Below are 14311 nucleotides of genomic sequence, written 5' to 3'. Positions count from 1 at the left end.
ACATGCGATTAGGCTGGGTGGGTCCTCACAGGTGTTCCCTGTACACCCTCCACGGCCCCTGCAGGCAGCCCACAAAACAGGGGACTACCCTGCACACCTGCTCATGTCCCCCTGCACCCTCAACCCCCAGCAGTGCAGGGGCAGCCTCCACCAGGCCCCCACCCATGTCTCCCACCACCCCCACCCCCAGCAGTGCAGGGGCACCCTCCACCAGGCCCCCACTCATGTCTCCCACCACCCCCACCCCCCAGCATCCAGGGGCACCCTCCACCAGGCCCCCACTCATGTCTCCCACCACCCCCACCCCCCAGCCACCAGGGGCACCCTCCACCAGGCCCCCACTCATGTCTCCCACCACCCCCACCCCCCAGCAGTGCAGGGGCAGCCTCCACCAGGCCCCCACTCATGTCTCCCACCACCCCCACCCCCCAGCCACCAGGGGCACCCTCCACCAGGCCCCCACCCATGTATCCCACCACCCCCACCCCCCAGCCACCAGGGGCACCCTCCACCAGGCCCCCACCCATGTCTCCCACCACCCCCACCCCCCAGCAGTGCAGGGGCAGCCTCCACCAGGCCCCCACTCATGTCCCCTATCACCCCCACCCCCCGCCACCAGGGGCAGCCTCCACCAGGCCCCCACCCATGTCTCCCACCACCCCCACCCCCAGTCACCAGGGGCACCCTCTACCAGGCCCCCACCCATGTCGCCCACCACCCCCACCCCCCAGCCACCAGGGGCACCCTCCACCAGGCCCCCACCCATGTCTCCCACCACCCCCAGCCACCAGGGGCACCCTCCACCAGGCCCCCACCCATGTCTCCCACCACCCCCACCCCCCAGCCACCAGGGGCACCCTCCACCAGGCCCCCACCCATGTCTCCCACCACCCCCACCCCCCAGCAGTGCAGGGACAGCCTCCACCAGGCCCCCACTCATGTCCCCTATCACCCCCACCCCCCGCCACCAGGGGCAGCCTCCACCAGGCCCCCACCCATGTCTCCCACCACCCCCACCCCCCAGCCACCAGGGGCACCCTCCACCAGGCCCCCACCCATGTCTCCCACCACCCCCACCCCCCAGCAGTGCAGGGGCAGCCTCCACCAGGCCCCCACTCATGTCCCCTATCACCCCCTCCCCCCAGCCACCAGGTGCACCCTCTACCAGGCCCCCACCCATGTCTCCCACCACCACCACCCCACCGCAATGCAGGGGCAGCCTCCACCAGGCCCCCACCCATGTCTCCCACCACCCCCATCCCCCAGCAGTGCAGGGGCACCCTCCACCAGGCCCCCACTCATGTCTCCCACCACCCCCACCCCCCAGCATCCAGGGGCACCCTCCACCAGGCCCCCACCCATGTATCCCACCACCCCCACCCCCCAGCCACCACGGGCACCCTCCACCAGGCCCCCACTCATGTCCCCCTGCCCACAGGCCCTGACAATCCTCAAGCATGTGCTTCATGGCCAGCCACCACAGCCCAAAGACACAACCATTACATGTGCCCATGATACTACTCCAATGGAAACAATGTAAATCAACACATGTGTCTCACACACACACAATGGTTGCAAGGGAACCTGAAAACCCATATCATGACATGCATGAAAACAATGAGATGAAACCACACATTGAAGAATGAAAAAATCAAAATAATGTATTAAAAACAACACCAATGGCTATCAAAATCAACCAAAATACACAAGTAAAATAATCAAAAAATTAAGCAGGCTGTCTCTTTTCAAAATGAAATCAATAAATGACAATACGAAAAAATATCTTCCAAAGTTCAAGTCCATGAAAAGTAAATGAAGGTAAAAAAGAAATAGAAAACCATTGCTCCATGGCAAAAAATAATCATAGTTAAAAAAATATCAAAATCCAAAGTCCAACTATGTACAAAGTATTCAGGGTCCATCATCCCAAGAGAAGAAATGAAACCTACCAGAAAACCTATCTAAAATGGAACTATATACAAAAGGTGGAGCAGTGTCCGTCGACTCCAAAGAAAAATAAACTGCAAAGGAAACCTATCACTAAATAACTATATACAATGGCGGCGGGCCAGTCCAGCAGCTCACTTAGTGGTGTTCCGGGCCAGGACATCATCGAACTCCTCGTCTATGTCCCGGAGGCGGTCCTGTTCCATGGCCCCGAGGGTCCGCAGGGACGCCGACATGTTCACCTCCAACTCCCTGCGGATTGCCTCGAGGCACTCGGCCCGCCTCAGGGCCCTCCGCATGGAGTTCTCCGCCCTGACCATCGTGAGCCGCGCCTCTTCTGCCTGCCGCCGCTCCGCATCTATGGCGTGGCCCAACCGCTGCCACACGGAAGACACTTCCCGTCCAGGGTCCTCCTGCCCTCCGGCCGATGCCTGCCCCTCCGATGTTGAAGGCCCCGAGCTATCGTGGCTCCCACCTACAGCCTCCTGCTGCTGCAGCTGCTGCTGTCCATGTGCCCTGTCCGATGGTGCCTGCACATCCTCCTCCAGCTGGGGTGCAGTCGTTGACGTGGCCACCCCTGCTGGACGTCCGACTCCCGACTGTGGCAGGGATCTGTTGTCCACCAGCCTGGCCGCACGGTCGGAGGCAGCTCCACAGGGCACCCAGGTGACACATGGGTGGGAAGATGGCATGGAGGACGACTGGGGCATAGGGGGTTCTGTGGAGAAGGGGGTCGGAACAAGGTCCAGGAAACGGAGGAATCCAGCCCTGGTGAGCTGTCCCAGTGGGTCAACGCGGTCAACGAGCCATGCGAGAAGACGTGCAGACTCATCATGAAAAGACTGCAGGTCAGCTCGCATGGCCCGTTGACGCAACGCAACCCCACCCTGGACAGGCACAACCTGGTGCAGGATAGCCACATCCGCAGGGAGTGGAAGGCCAGGTGTCGTAAGCCAATCCTTTCCCTGAGAACGGGTCTGGAGGTAGGCATCCCCGCTGGTGCAAGATGATGCAGTGACAGGAGCAGGGACAGGATTGCACACAGGCACCTCCGCGGCGGCCTGTGCTGCCTCCTGTCCCTGATCCTGCACTGCACCACTAGCACCAGTGGAATCCCCACCTCCAGACCCCGCCACTGTCGCTTGCACGGCCTCCTCCTCCACCAAACCTCCCACCAACCTGGATGACTCCGTGCCATCTTCCCCCGTTGGGCCCTGTGGGGTCCCAGCTGCCCCTTCTGCTGCCGAGGAGTCCAACTCCAACCTCCGCCTCTTGGACCTCCCCTCGGCAGCTGCGGCCTGGGACGCGGCACCGGACTCCTCACTCCCCGACGAGATCACAACCTGGGAGGGGATCCGGGCCTTGCGTCTCCGGCTGGTGGTGCGACCCCTGCCGCTGTGCTCCACAGCACCTTCTCCGCCCTCTTCATCAGTTGACGCTGCAGACAGGGAGAAAGAAAACACAGGCATCAGGGCACTGTAAAATGGACTCATACACACATGACAGTTATACATGAGTGGCATTGGTAAACCTCAGACATGGCATCACAATCCCCAACACACATGTCATTTCAACTTGCACACATGAGCCATACCACAGCCATAATGCAACAGCCAGCACCATCCATTCACATACAACAGCATGAGCAGCCAAAGGTCATCCACACATCACATGCAACATAGGGAGTACACTACACATGCACACACAACACCAAACTTGCATGCATGTGTACACCTCCGCCAACTGTCGCAGTGTTTTGATCGACATCCATGTCACACCTGACAATCATTCCTCCACATCCTGTGCCATGCAAGCCCACACACACAAGCACCATCCATGTGTCACACATGAGACCCCTCGCATGTGTCACCCTCACGGCCCTGTACACCCCCCTACTTGGCCACATAAAAATACATGTTCAACCTGCACACTCCTGGCACACCACCACACGCACAGCTTACAATCAGTATGCATGTACACTTACCGCTCGACTCCAGACGGGTCTGCTTCTCAAGGACCTGGATGTGGAACGCTGGGGATATGCGTTCCAGGACCCTCATCTGATCTTCCGACAAGTGGCCCCGGCGCCCCTTAGCATCCGCTGCCTTCAGGAGGCGCCGGGCCTTGTTGAGGGTCCTGGACCTGAAGTCCTCCCAGCGCTTCCTGACACGTTCGTAGTCGCGGACTGCCACCTCCTCTGCGTTGATGGCAGTCACGATGTCCATCCAGATCCGAGTCTGTCCTTCCTTGTCGGCGCGCAACCTTCCGAAGAGGGCATCATACTGCCCCAGGACATGCTCCACCAGGACACCAACTCCGGTGGCAGTGAAGCTGGTGCCCCTCTGCCTCCTTGGCCGGGGGTTGCCACTGGTGCCAGATGTTGCAGTGCCCGACATGGCAACCCCAGAGGCAGGAGTGGGTGGGCAACTGGGTCCTGGGGCTGGGCTGTGGGGCGATGGAAAATCAGTCGGGAGTCTTCTGTTCCAGCAGGGGTGGTCACAGCAACAGCACCCCTGGCTGATGTGCAGGCAGCAAATGGCAGGGCACGTGGACAGAAGGCAGTCAGGCAGCAGCAGATGGCAGGTGGGAGCGTGCTCAGGGCTCTGGGGGGCAGTAATTTGGCCTTCTGGGCAGGAGCGTGGTCTTCCGTGTGTGAACGCGTGGCCAGCTTGATACGGAGTGATTTGGCACGTGAAAATCCAACACGTCTGCATGTAATTCGATGAAAGGCCCTTAGCGCGTAAACGCGTCGCCAGCGTATGCTCGTCTATGAAGTCACGTGCACGTTGAATTGGGCACACGTTGGAAAATGTTGCGTGTAAAAAAATGAAAGACACGTCCGAGTGTCAAAGCGTGTAATTGGTGGGAATGAGCCTAGAGCGTACACGTGGCAGTGACAAAGCGTGTAATTGGTGAAAATGGACCTACACGCAGAAGTGACAAAGCGTGTAATTGGTGGAAATGGCCCTAGCGCGTACACGCCGCGTGAGTGACGCTGGACGTGTGGGCCTGCATAAAAGGTACGTGTAGAACACCATTTCCTTGTACGTGCTTTTCGTGGAGAGCGAGTGGGTGAATTCTGTACTTCTTGTCGTTTCACACGTTGCACACGTGATTTACACGGCGTTTCAAGTTCGTACTCCCTGTTACCTCTGACAGCTTTTTCTCTTTTTTCTCTTTTACTGGTTTACCTGGGCCTGTTCCCTCAAACAGTGTTCCCTTCTACTGTTGTCCTGTCTCCTCAGACAGCGTACAAATCTTCTTTTGGCGGGGGTGTTGCCAACCAAACGCGCTCCTTTTTCACGCTCTTTTACCTGGCAGACGGTGAGTCACGCACGTATCTAACATCTGTGCTTTCCCCGTGTGTAGCCTACCCCTTCAGCCGATTGTGGCACCAGACCTGGCTGACTCCATGGCTGACTTCCAGGTCAGCAGGCCTATGACACGTGCGCCGGTGCACGTTGATGTCATCATGCCACGTGGATCTGGGGCAGCAAGGTCATCTGCTGCCCCAAGTAGGCAGGGCGGAGAGGCTGCAGGGGCAGCTGCGGCTCCATCCACCCCAGCTCTCACACACCCAGCCAGGACAGTGTCGGTCCTAGTCCATCCTGCTGACATTCCCCCTGACACCATTACACTTGAGCCAATGCCTGCACCAACTCCCATGCTGAGTGTGCAATCCCACACTCCTGATACAGAGTCCACCAGGGCTCCTGCCCCTAGTGTCCAGAGCGGCGCAGGACACTCAGGATCACCACCACCTGCCAAGAGGAAGAGTGCTCGTCCGGCACAGGCTGATGCCCCAGACACGGCTACACAGTCCGGCCCGTCGAGGAAGCCCAGCTTCACGGATGACGAACTGAATGCACTTGTCGAGTATGTGTCCGGACATGATAACGAGATGGTCATTGTTGCAGGATCCAAGACCACACCTGCACAACGCCAGGCACACTGGCAGACCGTTGCGGACATCGTAAGTGCCCTTGGAATCGCGAGGCGCACAGCCAATGATTGCTATAAGCGCTGGAATGACCTAAAGCGCAGGGCAAAGAATAAGCTGGCCTCAAGTCATGCCGCAACTCTAGTGACTGGAGGTGGGTCTCCAGTAGTGGACATGGAACTCACTCCACATGAGTCAGTCGCTGGGACCTATGTCACGGAGGAACAGATCCAAGGCGTGGGAGATCTGCCTGATTACGAGGCATTGTCCGGTGAGTGCACATGCATGCATGTGTGTGTCATCCATGTGCATGGTGTGTGTGTGAGGGCTTCTGTTTGTGTGCCAGGTGAGAGTGTGTGCGCCTGAGTCATATGGGTCGGCCATGTGCTTCATGCAATACATCCTGCGCAGCTGCATTTGGCCATAGCAGTATCCCTTCTGCCAACAGTAGACATCTAGCCCAACAGCACGCCAGTTGCCCTTGAAGTGTCACCTTGCCACAACATTGTTGCCTATTTTTCTCTGTTCATTCAGGCAGATTGTTTGCATTCCACCACTTTTACTAGGCATTTCTCAGTCCTCTAGTCACATGTCTGACATGGCTATGGTAAAGTGGAGTGACTTTGTTACCTGGATATCATTTGTTCACACATGTCCCTGTGCAATTCGACCATTTTGGACTGGCAGCTCCAGGTGAAAAATCTGACCTGTTTGAATTGCAAAAGCTATTACATGCGGGAACTGGACTGAATGAATAGGTGCTGCCCTCCTCTCCATCTTCACTCAATAGCAATGGTACATGCCATCTGTGTGATGGCATGTGTGTTTCAGCTGGCAATCACAGGCCAATGTGTGATGCCACTGCCAGGCAGCATGCAGAAAATGTGTTCATCTTCCATCTTGGTGTCATCAGTGTGTGCCATTTGCCTGCCCTTCATATGCAGTGAGGGTGCATGCATGGGAGGGTTTTAGTCATGTGGGACATGTGTCAATCAAGTACTGGTTCTCTTGCTTCTCAGCCCTCATTGTGTGCCATGGTGCTAATGCCTGTTTCCATTTCTTTGTTTTTATGTCTTTGCAGGGGAAGACGCACCTGATACTGCTGGGGTTGTGGAGATGGTGCAGACCCAGGAGGGGTCCGAGGGCCGACCAACCACCAGTGAGGGACGTGGTGTGGTGGTGGGTGAGAACCCACAAGTGCTGCAGGTCGTGCTCTCAAGGGGTGTCTCTGGCTGCACCTCCCCCGAGCTGTACTCAGGTGTTGATTCGGATGATGAGACCTACGTGCCGTCGCAGGTGAGTGTTCCAGGGAGGGATTCTGTTCTGTCCCACCCACCTGCACCAGGGTCAGAACCCTCAATGGGGATGTCAGTGTTGGCAGCTACGCCTTTGGTGGTTACGGATGCAGGGTCACACTCCGCGACATCTGATCCTGTTCCTGGGCCAGCAGATCAGAGGGGGAATGCAGTCCTGCAGCCTCAGGCAGTGCCGGCACAGCAAGGCGCAGTTCACCTTGCCCCAGACAGGTGTGGTGCCCGCCGACGTGGTAGCCGTACGCCACCTGGCAATACCGCATGGGAGCAATCCATTTACGGTATGGCAACCCAACAGGCAGCATCATCCGAGATGATGGCTCAGGCCATGGATAGGGTGGCCACTTCCATTGTCTCCCCTGAAAGGCTGATGGAGCGACTACAGCAGGCAACCGACTCCATCTGCCAGTCACACAGGGAGGACATGTTGGCGTCCAACAGGGACAGGCGGGCGGCACTGGCGACTCTGCAGGAGGCCATCTCCATAGAGTCCCAGGGCCACAGGGAAGCCCTGAGGCAGGAGCTCCTTCACCTCAGGACGACTCTTGTTGAGCTTGAGGCTTCAACACACCAAAGGACAGAACAGCAGCTGGAGCGTCTCACACGTACGCTCTCAGCTGAGATGCAGGCAACGAGGGCGGAGGTCCGGGCATCCCGTGAGTTGTTGCATGGGGACCTCCGCACACTCATCCTCCAGAACGAGACCTACCATACCCGCATGCTTGCAGCCATGGAGGAGCAGACTAGGGCCTTGCGTGGGCTGCCTCCCATAGTGCAACCACCTCCGGATGCAGCTGCACAGGGTGATAATAGCGACAGCAGTGATACTCCCACAATAGGGTAGCCGTGTGGGCCATGAGCCCATGGAGGTGTTTTTTTTCCCCAGGATCCACACAGGTGGGTTTTGGTGTGCACCCTGTCCTCGGACCTCCTGGGTGGCCTCCCCAACCCCCCCGGGCCCATCAATGGCCATTTTTGATTTTCTTTTATTTTTATTTTTATTTTTCCCAATTTTTTGGGGACAATTTGTTGCCTTCCGTGGTTCCTGTTGGCATACGCTGCATTGTGGCTGGGCACATGCAGGCTTGTCATGTATTTGGTTCAGATGCTTGGGTTTGAGTCACACACACCCCTCCTGCTTCCCGTTTCCATGGGCTTGCAAAGGGTGTGCCCAAGTGACATTGACGTACATGGTGACATTGGACTCCCACTACATGTGTGGGTAGTCTAGTCAATACTGTGTATACATTCCTAGTGCATATTGCTGTTGTGTTGTACACTGCATGTTGCATTGATGTGTAACTCATCATCTGTGTCTACCTCCCAATTTGCAGATCCCTTCCTCATGTCTACACAAGGCCCTCTAGTTTGGAGATGGGGTCCATGTTGGCAGCAGTGCACCTACAGCTCTACATGGCGCCAACACTGTACAGTTGGAAGTGGTGGGAGTGCAGGCATTTCCAGGTGGTGAGACTACTAATTTATTACATTTGTGATGTCATGTTAATGGTAGTACCTGCTCAAGTTTGTTGTTGGTCCTGCATTACTGTGAGCATTTCAGGTGTTGCAAGTTTCAATTAGGGACACTCTACATTGTGACACTTGTGTCATGTTGTGGGGATTACTTTGTTTACCTGCAAATAGCATGACATGGCACGGTGTGTCGTGTGGCAGTGCTGGGGATGGGTTGGCTGACATGGCACTGTCCTCTTGTTGCATTTTGCAAGTGGGTATTCATTTTAGCTGCTTGAATGTGTTTCTTCACAAAACTGCATTGGTGGTGTCTGTGTGGGTAGGGATGCACACATTGTAACACTTCCAGGTGAACAATCTCAGGCTGATATGGTTTTCACGGTTGATTCTCCAGACATTCAGGATCAGTGTCAGGTTGAGTCATCATTGATTGTCAGATGGAATGTGCCAGAGCAGTGTGCACCCCACAGGGGTGTGATTTCTATTTGAAGTAATTAGCCACTAGCTGTGTACGGGCTGCCTCCCCCGTGCCCTTTCCCCTCCCATGCGCAGCGGCTGTGCATGTGGTTGGGGATGTGGGGCCACCACCATGTCCACGGCCAGGCCCCGGCGTGTTGCAACATTGTGCAGGACACATGCTGCCACTATGATCCTGCACACTACTGGGGGAGCGTATAACAGCTGCCCACCAGAACGGTCAAGGGAGCGAAAGCGTGACTTTAGCACTCCGAATGTGCGCTCCACTATGCCCCGGGTTGTAATGTGGGCTGTGTTATATCTTACCTCGGGTGGCGTGGTGGGGTTCCGAATTGGCATCATCATGTGGGGGCTGAGAGGGTAGGCACTGTCCCCTGTAGAGGTGGTGATTGGTATCATTGGTGGGGTTGTGATCTTGCTCAGTATCTGACATGCATGCATGTGCAGTGGCATTCATACTCACCAAGCAGCCATGTATCGCCATGCCGCCCAGCTTCTAGGTCCCGGCTTAGGGTGGACATTCGGTAAATGAAGCTGTCGTGGGTGCACCCGGGATAGTTGGCATATACTGAGGTGATGATTCCCTTGGCATTACATACTACCTGCACGTTGATGGAATGCCAGTGCTTGCGGTTCCTATAGATGTGCTCTGATGCCCTGGGGGCACGTAGAGCCACATGGGTGCAGTCGATGGCACCTAGCACTTTGGGGAATCGTGCCACACCGTAAAAATCCAGGGCGGCAGCATGCCTTTCTGCAGGTGTTCTGGGCAGGTATATGTGCCTGCGGACTGATGGGCGTGCAGTGATGATGTTCAAGACCTGGTGTAGGCAGCGTGACTGGGTGGCCTGTGATACCCCACCCACTCTGGCACTTGTCCGCTGAAATGATCCAGTGGCTAAGAAGTGCAGTACATTGAGGACCTTCTCCAGGGGGCTGAGTGCTTGGGAGCACAGGGTGGGTGATGTGAGATCATCCTCCCACTCACTCACCAGGTCCAGTATTATGTGTGGTGGAAACCTGTACCTCCCATACACCTGGTCATCAGGCATCCCGAAAAGGCTGGCTCTGGGTGTGAATATTCTGGCCCTGACTATCCTCCTCCTCCTCCTTTGGTAGCCCACGGCCACTGCTGCTAGGAACGGTATGTTCATCCTGGGTCTGAGCTTGTTATTTTGTTAGCGCGCAAATTTATGCGTTGCGCGTGTTGTAGGCGAGCGTGTGACCCGCGCACCCCTGAAATCCAGTACCCAGTCCAATAGCGTGTGGAAATTCCCGCGCACCCCGGGATACAGGTGCGCTGACGTACTTGCGTGTGTAAGTGCCCGCGCACCCCTGAAATACACGTACATAGGTCAATCGCGTGTACGCGCACTTTTGTCCAATTACACGCGATGACACTCTGACGTGCAGTCTTTCCACGTGTGCTCCGTCATCACGTGCTGTGTGGGAAACACCCGTGCGGGGCACGTCACAGACGCGCTTACGCGCTGAGGGCCTTTGGTCCAATAGAATCGCGTATGCGTGCTGACGCGCTTACGCGCTACGGGCCTTTCCTCGAATTTCACGCTGACGTGCAGGATTTTCACGTGCCAAATCACTCCGTATCAAGCTGGCAACGCGAAAACACACGGAAGACCACGCTCCTGCCCAGAAGGCCGAATTACTGCCCCCCAGTGCCCCGAGCAGCCTCCCACGTGCCATCTGCTGCTGCCTGCCTGCCTGCTGCCACCGTGCCCTGCCATTTGGTGCCTGCACATCAGCCATCTGCAGGGGTCCAGTTGCTGTGTCCACCCATGCTGGAACTGAAGACTCCCGACTGGGATTACATCGCTCCACAGCCCAGCCCCAGGACCCAGTTGCCCACCCACACCTGCCTCTGGGGTTGCCATGTCGGGCACTTCCACATCTGGCACCAGTGGCAACCCCAGGCCAGAGGGGCAGAGGGGCACCAGCTTCACTGCCACCAAAGTTGGTGTCCTGGTGGAGCATGTCCTGGGGCAGTATGATGCCCTCTTTGGATCATCCCGCGCCACCAAGGAAGGACGGGAGAGGATCTGGGCCGACTGTGTGGTTGCCATCAACGCGGAGGGGGTGGCAACCCGCGACGTCCAGAAGATCAAGAAGCGCTGGGAGGACTTGAGGTCCAGGAACCTCGTGAAGGCCCGGCGCGTCGTGGAGGGGGGCCGGGCCGCATGAGTTCCATCCAGATGAGGGTCCTGGAACGCGTACGCCCAGCGCTCCACGCCCAGATCCTTGAGAGGGAGACCCGTCTGGAGTTGAGCGGTAAGTGTCCAAGCATTGCTGTGTGAGACAGGGCATGTTGCGGTGTGCTGGTTCTCTGAAACTTGCCTGTATGTGTGACATAGGCCATGTATGCATGTATGTGTGCAGGGACATCATGGTAATGCATGTGCGACCAGTGATGTGTGAACCACATGGTTGTTGCATGTGTTTAAATGCCACATGGGGAGCCCTATGCAGATTTTAAACATGAGAGCATGCCAGTCTCTGTTCCTGGACATGGGTGGGGGTGAGGGATGGGTGCTGATGCCAGGTACATATATGGTAGCCATGTCTGTGTGCCTGACCTGCGTGTCTGTGACTTGTGCATGCCATGGATGCATGACACATGTGTGTGACAATGCACAGATTCACTGATGCAGCCTAGTTACCCTTGTATCCGCTGTGTTTGGGGTGTATGGGGCCAGATGGATGTGACTGAGGTGAAGTGTGTGCATGTGATAGGCATGACCCATGATGGATGTGAGTTCCATATCATTGTATGTTTCAAGAGTCCATTGGACATGTATGGAAATGTCCATTTCATGCACCATGCCTGTTACTGTGTGTGTTTTGCCTGGACTGACCCATGTGTTGTGGAGGGACATGATGGAAGTGTACTTTGACAGTGGTACTCATCTGCTATTGCTTCCTGTCTAGGGGACCATTGTACAGTACCCTGATGCTTGTGTTCTTTGTCTCCCTCTACGCAGCGGCTAGTGAAGAAGAGGGCGGAGACGGCGCTGTGGAGCAAGGCGGCGGGGATGCCCCCACGGCTGCAGCGGAAGGGGTGGGTGAGCCCCCACAGGGGCCTGCTACGGTGGAAGACGGTGAGGAGCCATCCAGGTTCGTGGTTTCCACAGAGGAGGAGGAGGCCGCCACAGGGGCACACATGGGGCCTGGTGGGGGCATCCCTGCTGGTGCAAGTGGTGCAGTCCAGGGCCAGGGGCAGGAGGCAGCACAGGTCACCGTGGAGGGGCCTGTGCATGTCGCTGTCCCTGACCCTGTGAGTGCACCACCATGCACCAGCAGGGATGCCCCGTCCCAGGCCCGTCCGCAGGTAGAGGGGATGTCCATGTCACCTGACTCCCCTCCACCTGCGGACGAGGGGACCCGTGTCCGTATGGAGAAGGTCCTGATTGGGGTTGCGATGCGCGCGGGTGCAATTCGTGATGACGTGCGTGCTTCCCGGGAGGAGCACGCACATCATCACGAAGAGCACCGTGCCGACGTGGCCCAATTGGGATCTTCCATGTTCGATGGTTTCCTGCATGTGTCGGCCAATCTGGCGGCCCTCTCCTCCTCTGTGGAGGCTATACGCCGGTCGTTCTCCTTGCCGTCTTCCGGCCCAGATGCCACCAGGGCCCCCTGTGGACCTGCCCTGACCTATGCAGCCAGCTCGGTGGGGATCCCATCCCTGCCACAGTCGGGAGTCGGAGGTCAAGCAGGGGTGGACACCACAGCAACTGTACCCCAGCAGATGGAGGATGTGCCGGCATCATCAGGCAGGGCACGTGCACGACGGCGTCGGTGGATTCCATCAGCCTGGATGCCGTTGTGCTGGCAGAGGCAGTTGCGTCGGAGGCAGCAGCAGAGTCAACGTGGGAGGCATCATGGCTCGGGGCCATCAACATCGGAGGGGCAGGCATCGGCCAGAGGGCAGGAGGACCCAGGACAGGAAGTGTCTTCCGTGTGGCTGCGGTTGGGCCAGCAGATAGGTGTGGAGCGGCGGCGGGCGGAAGAGGAGCGGCTCACGATGGTCAGGGCGGAGAACTCCATGCGGAGGGCCCTGAGGCGGGCCGAGTGCCTCGAGGCAATCCGCAGGGGGTTGGAGGAGCAGATGGCGTCGTCCCTGCGGACCCTCGGGGCCATGGAACAGGACCGCCTCCGGGACATAGACGAGGAGTTTGATGATGCCCTGTCCCGGAACACTACGGAGTGAGCCGCTGGACATGCCCGCCGCCTTTGTATATAGTTCTTTAGTTTTAGGTTTCATTTGTTTATTCTTATGATTTGGAGTCGACGGACACAGCTCCACTTTTTGTATATAGTTGCATTTTTGTTAGGGTTTTTTGTAGGTTTCCTTTGTTCAGTTGGGCTCATGGACCCTTGGATATTTTGTACATAGTTCTTCATTGGATTGTTTTATTTTTTAATTTTTTATTTCTTCTCCATGGAGCAATGGTGTTTGGATTTTTTTTCTGTCGGATTGATTTCATTTTTAATGTGACTTTGAAGTACATTTTTTTTGGATTTGGTGTTTTTAATTTTTTTGGACGGACATGCACCTTTTCTTTTTTTCATTGGCATTGTAGTTTGTTTCATTTCATTTGCATTCATATTTTTTTAATACAATTTTGTTTTCATACTTCACTGTGTGGTATCATCTCATTGGTTTCATGCATGTCATGTTGGGTGTTTTCCAATTCATTTGCAACCATTGTGTGTGACAGACATGGGTTCATTTGCTTTATGTACGTTGGGGGTGTAACATGTAATTTCCATTTCCATGTGGGTGAATGGGTTACTTGGTAGGGCCTTTTGGCTGTGGAGGCTGTCCATTACGCACATGGTTGGTGATTGTGAGGACCTGGGTGCAGGGGGACATGGGTGGGGGCCTGGTGGAGGGTGCCCCTGGTGGCTGGGGGGTGGGGGTGGTGGGAGACATGAGTGGGGGCCTGGTGGAGGGTGCCCCTGCACTGCTGGGGGGTGGGGGTGGTGGGAGACATGAGTGGGGGCCTGGTGTAGGCTGCCCCTGGTGGCTGGGGGTAGGGGGTGGTGGGAGACATGAGTGGGGGCCTGGTGGAGGGTGCCCCTGCACTGCTGGGGGGTGGGGCTGATAGGGGACATGGGTGGGGGCCTGGTGGAGGGTGCCCCT

Source organism: Ambystoma mexicanum, chromosome 10 (genome assembly GCF_040938575.1).
Source record: "Ambystoma mexicanum isolate Mex_15411 chromosome 10, UKY_AmexF1_1, whole genome shotgun sequence".
Lineage (NCBI taxonomy): Eukaryota > Metazoa > Chordata > Amphibia > Caudata > Ambystomatidae > Ambystoma > Ambystoma mexicanum.
This window is presented reverse-complemented; position numbering follows the sequence as displayed.